Raw genomic sequence first — 14,636 nt, 5'->3', positions numbered from 1 at the left:
TATTTATTTCCTCAAGCCAGTCCTTGTATCTACATTAGTCATTACTTGGTTTATAAAGATAAAAACAAAGTCTTCTCTATAAATCAGTTTGAAATATGCTCATTTGTCGTAGGTAGAGCCTCTGCTGCCAGCAAACATTTATAGCTTTGACAGGGTTACCTATTATCCAGCAATGATCTTGTATCCTTCTTAGAGAAATTTACAATTTTTCAAAGAAGAATCCATTTCCACACTTTCTGCTTTCATTTTCTTTTTTATTCTTAAAGGGCGATGTCTTGGTTTGGTAGCCAATTCATGACATAGTCATTCACTGATTTATAACTTTGCTAAATAAGCTAGCTCGTGATGAGACCCCTTGTCTTTTGATTGCAACAATCTTAAGTCATTGCCCTGTTGTGGTATGCAATATTTGGCAAAGTCAGCAAGTTATACATCTATTATCGTGATAATTCCGCTCGTGATGAGACCTCTTACTCTTTAAGTTAAAGTGTATCTTTGGTTCATTCTCTGAATATTGTAGTTTCCTAGGTGGGGAGGAAGTCATTGTTTCCTTAAGGCAGCTCTGGATGACAATGATAGAGTTTTTTGGAAAGAGCCTTTCTACAAAGAATCTTCATTTTGTTATTGATACCTTTCATTGACTGAAATAAAACAATTTCTAACTAAAGGTGGCTTTTCATCAAAATTTATACAGTTGAAACTAATATCATTTCTAGGCGTATAGTCTTTAATTGTATCTTTCAATAGTAATGATTAATTTTTTAGAAAGAATTCTATTTATACAAGTGAAAAAACAAAATCTAGAAGAGAATTTGTGTCTTTTTTATGAATCTCAAAAGTAACCATTCACAACCGGTTTTATTATGAAAAGAAAAACAACTATTCTACAAAAATAGAAGAATGATCTTCTATGGAAAATATTTCTTAAGAATCTGACCATTAACAGGTAAAGAATCTCTTCTCCCTGTTAAATCTTGTAACATGAAGGTAGACAGACCTATGATTTCTATGATCTGAAAAGGACCAAGCCACATTCTTTGAAATTTTGTATGTTTTCCCTTTTCCTCATGAGCCTTGTCCCATTTTAAAACTAGATCTCCCATCTGAAAATCTTTTCTGGATGTCATATTGGAATCAAAAGAGTCTTTCACCAATGCTTGATGATGAGCGTGAGTTACCTTAGCCCGTTCTCGTTGTTCTTCTAATTTAACTAATTCCAGCTGCCTTAGTTGTAGAAAAGAAGTTGGTGCTTCATCAATATATTGAACCAAGGCTAAAGAGGGAATTTCCAGATGCGTTGGAAGAACTACTTCTTTCCCATAAACTAAATTAAAGGGAGAAGTGCCGATAGAGGCTTTCTGCGTTATTCGATCTGCCCATAAAGCATATATTAAAGACTTATGCCAATTTTTATGATTTTGGTCAATGGTTCGCTTAATGATCCTTATTAATTTCTTATTTGTAGATTCAGCTAACCCATTCCCTTGTGGATAATAATTGGACGAATATTTAGGCTTGAAACCCCTTTTGAGTGCAAATTCAGTCATTGCATTACCAGAAAAATATGATGCATTATCAAACATTAAAGCGGAAGGCAATCCAAACTTGCTGATTATGAATTGATCTATGAATTCAATGATGTTTTCAGCATTAGCCGTCTTGAGTGGAACTGCTTCTACCCATTTAATAAAGTAATCTGTCGCTGTAAGGATGTACCTATGCTGTTTAGAAGAGTGAGGAACGATCTCACCTGTTACGTCCAATCCCCATTGATCGAAAGGTTGTTCAATGGTAACTGGTTGCAGTGGCAAGGATGGTTTCTTTTGTCTCCCAGCAGCGGTTTGAAAGACTTGACATTTCTTCACGTAATTATGTGCATCTTTGAATAATGTGGGCCAGTAATAGCCTTTGTGTAAAATTTTGTGAGCAATTGCATCTCCAACATAGTGTCCGCCTGCTGGCCCATTGTGGAGTTCCTGTAAGACTTTTTCAACTTCAGCTTTCTCAAGACATCTAAGGAGAACATAATCATAATTTATTCTAAAAAGAACGTCATTCACAAGTTGATATTGTTTGGCTTTTAACCTTAGGGCTCTCTTCTTGGTATGATCGAGGTTTGAAGGAGCATATTCATTCTTTAGATAATAAATAATATCAGCATATAATGACTCAACATCGTTTAGGCTTACCTCGTACACTTGTACCTCTGCAGATGGATTTTCGGACATTAGCGATGCTCCTACCAGCATTTTGCAAAAGCCTTGACCTTTTACAATACTTGCTGGTTTGATTTCTACGTTGTATTCTTGTAAGGCAGTAACCCAATTGGCCCTTTTCTCACCCACATCCTTCTGTACTAGAAGATTTCTTACCACTGGAAACAGTACTATGATTTTGGTATGTGTTTTGAGTAAAAAAGGTCTGAAATATTTAATTGCTTAGAAAATAGCATAAGCTTGCTTCTCCACATCTGAATAATTCAATTCAGCACCTTGTAAATTGGAACTGAAAATAGCAATTAGGGCTTCCGCCTTTTCTTGATTTGCTTGAGTGAGTATCGCAGCATATGACCTATCTGAGGCAAATGTATACAAAATAAAAGGATCGAAAAAATTTGGAGTTGCTAAAGATGGAGCATTGATAATTGCTTGTTTGATGAGATTGAATGCTTCATGTTCATCTTGGCCCCATTTAAAGTTTGCGTTCTTTTTAATCATGGCTTGTAAAGGAGATACGATTCTTGAAAAATCTGGAACGAACCTCTTTACAAAGTTAATCTAGCCGATGAAAGATTGCATGGCTTTCTTGTTGTGAGGTAGGGTACTACGGAAATTTCCCTGATTCTGTCACGATCGATGTGAATTCCAGATTTTGACACTATGAATCCTAGAAGTTTTCCTTCACTCAATGCGAAAAAAGATTTTTTTGGATTAAGCGAAATCCCATACCTTAAACAACGTTGGAAGATTTGTTTTAAATCCCTGAGATGGTTGTTTTGTTTATTGGAATAAACAGTTATATCATCCAGATAGATTACCATTGATTTATTAACTACCCCCTTGAATGTGATGTCCATGGCTCTCTAAAATATGGCACCCGCGTTAATCAGACCAAATGGCATCTTTTGATATGCGTATGTGCCCCATTTAGTTCTGAATGTCGTTTTTAATTGATCGTCGGGATGTACCAACACTTGGTTGTATCCTGAGAATCCATCCAAGAATAACATTAATTCTGAGCCCGCAACTGCTTGTAGTATTTGTTCCATAGGAGGTAAAGGAAAATTATCCTTTTGGCAGGCCTTGTTAAGGTTTTGAAAGTCAATGCAGATTCTAATATCTCCATTTTTCTTTCTAACAGGTACCATATTGGAGACCCATTTAGAATGTCTAACGGGAAAGATTATTTTGGCTTTCAATAACTTATTGAGTTCAATTTTAATCCGATTTTCTAAATTTGGGTGGATCTTTCTCAACTTTTGTTGGACAGGTTTTTCATTATCGATTATTGGGATAATATATTGGATGATGGAGGTGTCATATGTTTTGAGTTCATCGTAATTCCAAGAAAAGACACTTTTGTATTGTTTCAAGAGACGGATATATGATAATTTTTCTTCAGGGGCTAGGCCAAGGCCTAGGTTGATATTCTGTGGCTTATTATTAATTCCTAAATTTACTAATTCATAATTCAAAGTTGAACTTTGGAGTTTTGAATTGGTAGATCTTTTGAATCGATCTTTCAAATCATAAAGGTCTTCTAATTTGACTACTGATTTAGGTATAGCATTGTTAGTACTATCCTGTTGCAATTGTTGGTCATGTTGGTCTTCGTCAATTATTTGATTGGTGTAGGATCCTTCAGATGTGAGAAAACTCACGATATCAAGATCATCGTTGAAAATCCTCCAATTGGTAATGTTATTAGGAATAGATGGTCTAAAAATTAACTCAATTGAGAATTGGTAAGGGCTAAAATATTCTGAAGGAATGAGCTTGGAAGCTACGTTGGCTAAGAGGTCTGCGCTAGCATTCTAGAGTTTGGGAATTGATGAAATATTAAATGCTATAAAATGTTCAGTTAGATCTTGAACTAAAGATTGGTAATGCTTTAAATGACCTAATAAACAGTGTATAGTATTACGTACCTGTCTGATTACAATTTCAGAATCTCCGAAAACTTGCAGGCATTTGACATCTAATCCGATCGCTTTGTATAACCCTTGGACTAGAGTTTCGTATATTGTGGTATTGTTGGTGCACTCGAATTCGAGTCTGCAAGTTAGCATGGTTTTATCTCCCTCTGGGCTTACTAACATGCATCCTGCTCCTGCTCCTTTGTTAGACTTAGAAACATCAAAAAATAGTTTCCAAAATGAAGATTTATTTACAGGACTATCTATAAAATTAATGCATTTAGAACCATCTGTTTGAGAAAAATTTTCTACTTGAGATAAAACAAAATGTTCTAAGTAAGGTGAAGTATGAGCATTAAAATTTCCTAGGAAAGAATCTACTGAATAGTTGCCTATGATGTTAGAATTATATGCTACTGGTTCGTTTTATTCCTCGAGTTCTGTTACTATGTATTTCTGATGTCATTCGCGTTCAACTTTTATTTGGTTTGGTTTACCATTATAAGGCAGCCACATGTGCGACCAGTCAGTTGCAAAGTATCCAAGAAGTTTTTCTGACCAATCTCTGCTAAGGATTAAGCCATAAAATTTAGGAATATCAACAACTAAAATGTCAATAACTTGACATACCTTTGGGTTGGATGACAGCCTTATGGTAACCTGATTTAACTTGCCAATCACTTCGACTTGCGATCGATCTAGCTGAACTATGTGTACAACGGATTTATGTGGTTGAACGTTCAATTTTGCACATATTGATCTTGGTAAAATATTCGATGAAGCTCCAGAATCCACTAAGCAATTGTGCACGTTTTTATTGAAAATTTCACAAGTAAGGAGAAATGGGGGAGTATGCGATCTCGATCTTCCTCCAATTAGTGCGATATCATTTGGATCAACTTTATTAATTGCATTAGTTGGAGGTATTCCCATATCATGGGAAGCTTGAGAGATTACAACCGTTGGTAAAGGTGCAACTGGTACAGCATGTAATTCTTTCAAAAGTACTTTTTGCTGGTGTTTCAATTTGCTTAATTCAAAAAGAGTAATATTGGCCCTAGTCTTTTTCATGTCTTCTACGATATTATACTCCATTTCATTCGAAACAATTAGTGTTTTAGATCGAGTCGATGTGTCTGTTTGGACTGGGATGGTTTGAGTCGCTTTAGGTGATGTTTTCTTGGCTGCGACTTTATCCTTAGTCATCGAGCTTGCGCTCTTTGGCTTAGGTGTAGGTTGAGGAGGATCAAGTTGATTTCTACTGCGAGTGCTAACCTGGAATGCCTCTTGATCCTCTTCATCTAGGAGGATGAAATCCCACATACCTTGTAACTCTACAACTTCCTCTTCATCAGTATGTCCTTCAGTAGCGTTTTCCTCGTCTTCTTCTTCTGATTCGGCATTTGAAATAGCGTTAGGGGGTTTGGAATCAGTTGAAGGATTTCTTTTAAAAGGCCTGTATGGCTTTTTAGAAGAAATTTCTGCTACTTGTTTTTTAATGTCAACCATCTCGTTAGACATGGTCTTCAAAACATTTTGTAATCCTTCTAAATCAAATGGATCTTTCGATTGTTTTTTCTTGGGATCTTCTTTGAAAGACACCTTCTCAGACTTTTGTTCCTCTATCGTGTTTTTCTTTTCTAGGGCCATAATACATTTCTCTACTGCTATTGCTTCTTTCATATTTTCGACTAAGGTTGTTTTGTTAGCCCTATCAACAAAGATTGCTAAGTTTGATGGTAAAGCGGTAATGTACCATTCACTTCGCACTTCTTCGCTAGGCTGAGAAGCAGTAGGAATTTTGTTTAAGATTTTATTGAAACGTAAATTGAAATCTTTGATAGGTTCTCTTGACTCGGCCCTAAGGTTAGACAAGTCATTGATCAGTGTCGCTGTAGACCTGTCATCACCAAACTTGGTCAGGAATTTTTCTTGGAAGATGTCCCAACTAGTAATAGATCCAGATGGTAATGAGAAATACCATGATCTGGCTGTTCCTTGCAGAGTATAAGGAAAAAGTCGAACAACAACATCTTCATTAACAACGCCATTGAGATTTATGGATAACATAAAGTTATTTATATGTTCTTCCGCTAGCATGCTTGCCTCAGGATTAAACTTAGGCAACCATTTTTCAGGATGGGCTAGTAACTGACTCAGGGGAGCAGGCATTAAGACTGCCCCTGGGTTATTCCATGGAGATTGGGCCATCGCTGAACTACTAACAGAGGAAAGTGCAGAAGATGATCCCTGCGGTTGAGAGGATGAGGATATTACGACTCCAGATGGTCGAGAAGGAGTTGCGGAAGTTCCAGTAGGTTGATGGACAATGATCTGAAGTGGAGGAGTGGATGGTTGACTTCGCAATGAAGAGGTTGAGATGAATGATGATGATGAAAGAGTCTCACTATCAGATCCTTTAGGAGACTTCCTTGCTCTCTTCCTAGTAGGTAGAGGTAATTCGGTTGGCCGAACACCAAACTTTTCGCTCTTTAACTTGGTAAGAAGATGAGCAGGGTTATATTACGAAGTCATGCTGCCTTGAGATTTATCAGATTTTTGAGGAGATGTAGAAAATTGCTGAAGTTTGTGAATCAAAGATTCAACTTCAGGAGGTTAAATAGTAGATTGTTCTGAAATGTCAGGGTTTGTAGCAGTGGTTGTTGCTCCAGCGACTTCTGACTCTGGATTTAAAGATTCTAAATGCAATGGAGAAGTCGGAGGAGATGGTGAGGGCGATTTACTCTCAGAATGGTATTTAGATTTAGATTTTCTTGCCATTCACAGTTCGTGGCCCTCCTTCTAGCACCAAATATGTTGAAGCCCCGAAAATCGGGTCTACAACAAGGGGGATACCCACCTGGTTCGGACCTTGGTTAGCAGCTCCTTTTCCGTTTGGTATAGTGGGTCCGATTAGGAATATGGTACTAGTTTACCAATTTAGGTGTGTGTGTGTGTGTGTGTTGGACTGATATTTCTGTTTCTAACAGTTTCTAAATGGGATACTTCTACTTTAATTCTAATCTAATAATAAGGAAATTGTATTCTAATAAATAGAAATATATAAATCTACACTAACCCGGGGTGTAATCTTTCTTTTATGCAATCTAAAATGATTTCAAATAACAACTGGTAATAAAGATCATTCAACTATTATGAGAAAAGAATTCAATAAAGATGAACCACTTCATATAAAAAGTTAGACAAAACAATTGTGAAAAACATATCGTATAATAAGCTATTCATACTTTAAGCATAAATAAATAGCTATTACCGTACAAAAGTGCCAAATGATAACTCAGGCATTCATACATCAATATATAAATAACTGAATATGAAAATCACTCTAACACAAGGGCAGAAATAGTTAAGAGATAGAAATACTATTTATAACTAGTCCTATTTATGAGCTTCAAGCGATAACGATTTATCTCTTTTTGGTCAAACGTCCACTAAGAGTAAAAAAGTGCAACATTAGTAGCAGATATCAAATGCAAACATCAATAAATCTTGTTCCATTCATTCATCAAAACCTCTTCAGTGGGTACAGAAGTGCATGTTCTGGGGATAAGTTTTTGATAAATTTCAAGACCCTTCTCTAAATGCATGAGAAGGGTTTAAATACTACTAACTAAATCCAAAAATAAATTATTACAAAAATGTAGGATGCGGTTTAAATGACCGTCCTCATTTCAGGAAAATAAAACAAAATTAAAACTAAAATTGAATCTAAAATTAAAACTACTTCTGTATTTGGTCCTTGAAATCGCATGCATGCAGCATCTTTTTGAGAAGAGTCGGGTGGCCGACTTCCGATTTTAACTGAGCTAAGAAAACAGAATCGACAAGAGCTGGCACCAGCTTTTCGGCCGAATTGATGATACACTTAAGAGTCATCCACTGGCTATGTGGCTTTACCAAGTATGCCCAGTAATAATCCCAGTTCAACTTGGTTAACCCTTGAATTGCTTCTGCCTTTTCTTGAGCCTTCTACCTCCAATCTATTTGTATCGTTGCTTTTTTTGCAATTTTCGGGGCTTGCAGGTGACCTAGCAATTAGAAGCTTTCCTTTTCGAGGAATTTTTCTCAGCTATATCGGAAAGTGCCTCCGTTTTTTTGGTCCGGGTTTCCTTGGTGCATTTTTCGCCTTTTGAGCTTTTTCCTTCCAGCAGATATAAAGTTAAAATTTGGTGAAAATAATGATTTCGTAAGCTCTTGACCCCGATTTTTAAACTGTCTGTTTCTGACATCAACGTTGTCCAGTATCCATTTGACCATGTCCATGTATGGGAGAATTTTGGGCCTTGCTGCTATCCGGTGCAAGAATGAGCAAGCTAGCTCTGTGATGGATGCCTCAGAAGAACTATTTGAGCCCGCAGTAGCAGCAACTTCCATTACTCTTGGATTCTCCTCTTCAAGCAGATTATACATACCTTCCCACGTAGCAATTCCCGCGTCTCTGTTACAGGCCGTGTCTGTATACAAGGGTGCCATTTATTTTTCTTCAGAGCTCGGAGCTTTGTTTTTCTTTCCCATTTTAACCTGCGTATTGCTTTGTATCATTCTTTGTTCTCCATTCCTGCAATTCACAAGTGAAGTGAAAATGAATGACAAGGAAGGGTGATGGGAAATTTTTAAATGTTGAAGACGCATAAAGTATACCACCTTACGTGAGATGATTTTTCGATAAGCACGAACCCATATTCCATTAATAACTGGCAACTAACGCATTTATTAGCATTAAAACGCATAACCAGGTGTTAGCTTATGGAAAATAATTTTCTTGAATAACGAGCCCCAAAGATCTGCGATGAAGCGATTTTGTGATTTGCTTCGCAATATCACAGATCACAATATCGCAAAATCATAACATCGCAGAATCGTAATATCGCATTGTCGCATTGTCGCGAAATCACAATATCGCAGGAACGTTATTTATGACAACCTTTGTTAACCTATTTTCTACGAAATGCGATTTGCGATCGGCGTCATCGCATATTGGTAAATTAAACTTTTTCAATGTAAATTTTGCCTGATGTATGCGATGTGATATTTCGTTATCGCGTACCGCGATCTCGCACTTTCGGAATTCGGCTTGTAAGGAGGTATCATGTCATCTTTTTGCGATGCGATATTTCCTAAGGAAAGTTTTTTTGTCTTACTTTGTCATAAAGCTTAGATTTTTAGATTTTCCAAGGGGGGTTCCCTAAGCTATTGGTGGTAATTTTAATTGAAAAGGAAATTTAAGCACTATTTTGATTTTTTAAATTTTTAACTGAGGGTCCCCACTTATTTAGTATTAGGAATAACACTAAATAAGAAGGGGGGTTGTTGCTGGTCACAACACCTAGAAAACTTGGGTTGACGTTGCTCCTCATAACTTGCCCATTAAATGTGTGCAATAAAGTGTAAATTACTAAATTCAACATAGCAAAGTTACATCCTTGACCCAACAAACTTGCCCATTAAATGTGTGCAATAAAGTGTAAATCACTAAATTCAATCTAGCAAAGCTACATCCTTGAATTTTTCAAACACATGTATATGGACTAGAATTGATGCATATTTCTCTCTCCATTGGGTGCATTGTTTGAGTTATGATTGTCATTGGCAAATATCATTCAACCTATTCTCAACTTGCCAACTGAAATCGATTATCATAGCTCTAAATGTGTGCAAACTTATGAGTGCATCAAAACACTCATTAACCAATCTTATGAGCTTATCTTGTAGCAAGCTAGCATTCTTGGTCAATTTGAACATACTCTTGATCCCACTATTTGACATCTTCAATTGTTTTGTGATGTTGGAAATCTATTTAAGAGATTTACATGCATCATTTTTTAATTTGCATTAGATAATTTTGTGAAAGCAATACCAAATACCCCGATAGCTAATTGATGTGCATCATCAACATTTGAGATAGTCTCTTCAATTATTTGTATCTCCATTTTCTTTCCTTCTTTAAAAAGTTACCCTTTGAAGTGCTGATTTTGAAAATCAAATGCAAAGAAGTGAACTCAACACTTTGTACCATTGCTTTGCTAATCATTCAATTTATGAACAAACACAATGCTAGTCCAACTGCTTATTATTGATTCAAAATGGCCCCTTCATCTTGCTTCCTACTAGTAGTGCCCCCCTTTTACTTTGCATACTAATGGAAAATTCTTGTTCTTTAAAGGAAACAAATTTATTCTCTTGACTTGAGTTTTCCTATGGGCTAGATGACCTAGATCCTTCAAGAATAATTACATCTAGTGGTTCAATTTCTCTCACACTCCTTGATCTAGAAACATTTGTATGTTCATCTCATGTTGAAGTTTCTCCTATTGATCTAGGATTACCCTTTTCTTGGCAAACAGAGTTGTTGACTATCCTCACAAAGGTTGTACGCTAGTTATATCATGCTCTGAGATCCACTGAGACAATGGCTTCAATACTTAATTATCCCAATCCATCTGACAAACTCAAAGAATATTTTCAATTGAATATTTGAAATTTGACTAAATTTTCCAAGCTTCATAACATAAGGACAATAAAATGCACATTTAGCCCTACTTGCAACAAACCTATAACTACAAAAAATATATATATTTTATAAACATGCTTTCTTCTCCTTGGGCTTCTTTACTAATATCTGTAATACACTTTATGCAACTGGCTCATCTTGTGAACAACAAATTCACAAGACTTTTAATATATCCCCTCAAAACCAATTCTCTTGTCAACAATAGGATCAATAAAATGCCACACATTGAAATTAAGCATTTGTCCATATGAGTTAGAAGAGAGTCTTGAGTGACAACAAGAAGGAATATATTGCTTTCTATTGTGAAGAAAGTGTTGGTGGTCAAAAAACAATGATGCTTCACTTTTCTATGGATGAAATTATGATATTGTGTTGTCTTTTCCTTTGCATTAAAACATTGTTGGACCTTGAGGACTTGATCTTGTGCTTACCTTGGATTCTTGGTAGTCAATGCTTCACGTTGCTTTCTATACTGAAGAAGAGTGTTGGTGATCAAAAGAAGATCATGCTTCACTTTTCTATGGATGCAAATGCTACTTTTTATTATGTTCAACCATGCATTAAACCATTTTTACACCTTGAAGACTTGATCTTTGTGCTTAGTTTAGCTTCTTGGAAACAATTCTTTGAACTAATTAAAAAATATATATATGGGCTAACTGAATATCAAAAGAGATACACATTGGCATTAGATACAAGGTCACTTTTACTTTGTGATAAATCCATCTATTCAAAAACAACCCAAACCCCTATCAAGGCACCAAAAGCATCTATTAAGAGCCAAGATGGATTTTTCATTAAGGATGCATTGCTTGAGATCCATAGATCACTACACATCATTTGGGTTCAGTGAATCAAGCTATCTACTAGTTGAGGTAATGTTAAGGAGCACAAAACTTGCAATATAAGACTAGAAAACAATGCAAATGTGCTTATACAACTAGGAGAGTTGAAGAGGCCAACATGGGGTGAGTAAAATACAATTAATTATTTAATACAACTAGACGCAGTTATATAGAAAATGTTGAGTGTGCATTGCATGTAAACATTCATAAATTAGAAACTTCACATGTGGAATGTCTCTCACTAAGAAAGGAAAGAAAACTAAATTTTTAATCCCTCAATAAGAGAGTTTTCTATGAAATCATTGAGTTAGAGTTGTAGCATTCACTTTAAGGTGAACAACTTGCCTCTTGTTAGGACGTTTGCCAAGAATAACAATAAGAACCAACTTTCCATTGTTATATCGTAGCTAAATGTTGAGTAATAAGGTCTATTGGCAAATGGTTGACTTAAAGGTTAGCTTGGCATAGCAAGTTAGTGATTTTACTAGGTTGATTCTCATGATCCAAAGTGTTGAGGCAATGTTGTTGTTGATATTCAAGGAAAGCAAGTGTTTGGAGTAATTTGATGACATCTTGACAAATTTTATCCATTAGTTTTAGTTTCACATTTATTCAAAACTTTTCATAGATTATCTCACATATACACCAAGAATAATATTAGTTTCTCTCTCTTCTACCCTACCACATTGATATTGATATTAGTTTTTTTAATTGTAAAACCTTTACGTAAAACAAATTATATTCATCTCCATAATATTTATACTTTAGTTCACATCATATAATAGTAGATAGATTGATACTTGGATCCTAGGATCTAACAATCATATTCATATTTAATATTGTAATAGTAGCTATTTTTTTATAAAAATGATTATTTATATATAATGGATCCTATTTGTGGAAGTCTTGTGTACATCAGGGTTGTTATATCACTAATTTTTGATAATGAGGTTTCCAAAACATAATTGTTCCTTTGATTTTCAATTTTTTAGAATGTAACAAGAAAAAATGAAAAAATAAAATAAGCATAGAGATTAAAAAAATAAGTACATAAAACTTGCGTAGAACATTGTAAAATTGAGAAGAAATTCAACTACTCACATTGAGCAAAAAGTTTCTATGCTTATAGGGCACCTCTTATCGCTAGTTAGGTGTAATGTTTCCATCACAAAGGCTTGGTCCTAACACTTGAACATAATTGACTATGAATCTTAGGAAAATATGAATGATTCACTTTAACACATAATGCTTTTGTCCACTGTGCCTTTAACAAGCACTATCGATTTCTCTAGCAAGGCCACCATCTTCTTTTCAATTTTCATTATCTATTCACTTTTATTTATTCACTTTTATTTCGTCTAAATGTTTGAGTCTCCATCCAAGTTTATAGTGTAAAATTATACACCAATTCCACCATGAGTTGATTCTTTTTAGTAATCTAAGTGCCTAATTCAGAGGCACTTGTTAGTTCATCCTAATATGCCATTGGGAACTAAATCATTCATTTGATTTGAAGGGGACTTCAAGTCGCAATTGTGTTGATGTTAAAAAATTTATAAGCCCAAGCTCTCATATTGAGAGGATTATTAAACCCACACACCATAAATGTAGAAATATCATAGAGAAAGGTGGCACATAAAACTTCATTTCGTTATCTGAAATGTACTGAGGAACACTTGTCAATCACCATATATTTTGGATAGCGCTCCAAGAATACCTGTCGATCACCAAATGTTTTGGGTAGCACAACATTAATCTAGAGCATTGTCCCATCACCATAGGAGGGAGAGTTACTTAAGTACCTAGGTAATGCCTCCAATAGAGGTATATAGAGGGATATGCACCATGTAAAAGGTGCGCATATCATAACACCTTTGTGGTTGCACCAATGTACATCATCAAATGCACGTGTGCTAGTATGTATGATGTGCATTGTTAGATGTATATATACACATGCACACAATGACATAACCACATAGGCATTGAGATACATGCATTTTTTTCATGGTACATATTCCTTGCCATTCCTTCACCCAACTCCCTTAACTATCTAGAATGAACGAGTCAACTAGTTAGGAGTTGGTAGATCCTTCTACATGGATAAATCTAAACTCCCCAAAATCTAGAATATCTCTCATACACTATGCTAAATGACTTTCTAACTCCCATAATGAAATTTCACATCTTGTAGTAAAAGATCCAATCACTAATTTTCGATCCCATGATGAACTTTCAAATCTTTCACTAAAAAACTCAATCACTAGCTCCTTTGAGATCACGGCTATAGATGCTCTAATTCTAAAACTTATAACTTCAAGCTCTACTTTATTATTTTCACCATTTCCCAAAAATTATAATCATTTCCACTGATAGCATATTATTGGAAATCTCTAACCTCTTAAGCTCTAATTTTTTACTTTCACATTTTCCAAAAATTGTTAATCAATTCCATTGATATGTTAGTAGAAATCTCTCTCCATTCTCACCACAACCCAACCTAACCACAACCCAACCTAGGTCCAAAGCTACTTACTAAATGGATCATTTATTCCTATCACATTTTTTCCATTATTACCAGGGAATTATTCCATCATATTTTTTCCATTATTATTGGGCATCAATTCTTTAATTTCATTAAAAGTTCTAATAAAAAAAATTGCATTTGTTAGCCAAAATTTTGGGTAGCTCTCTATTCTTTCTTGTGTTCCGTTAAAACAAGAAATTATAGTCTACGCTATCATAATTTTTTTCTTTCTTCAGTTCCATTAAAACATGAAATTATAGCCTACCCTATCATAATTGTTTTCCTTGTAGACAATGTTAGAAAGTTGAAACCTTAAAGAATGGAACTCCACAAATATTTTAAATATCGTTAATAATAAATTCTATTTTTTTTGCCCACTGAACTTTGGATTGAAGGTGAATAGTTGCCATGTTAAGGCACTCTTTGGTTCAAATCCCTCATGAGTACTTACCTACCAAAAAAGAAAAAAAATCTATTTTTAATTTTTTTAATAATTAAACAAAATTTTAAATTTAAATACTTAAGTTCGAATATTGTTCAAGAATAAACTTTAGATATATAATCTAAATGAGTATAATCTACCCTATTAGTGCTTTTCCT

The sequence above is a fragment of the Pinus tabuliformis genome, chromosome Q (assembly GCF_031772625.1).
Source record: "Pinus tabuliformis cultivar Carrire ecotype Pingquan chromosome Q, CPIR1, whole genome shotgun sequence".
Classification (NCBI taxonomy): domain Eukaryota; kingdom Viridiplantae; phylum Streptophyta; class Pinopsida; order Pinales; family Pinaceae; genus Pinus; species Pinus tabuliformis.
This window is presented reverse-complemented; position numbering follows the sequence as displayed.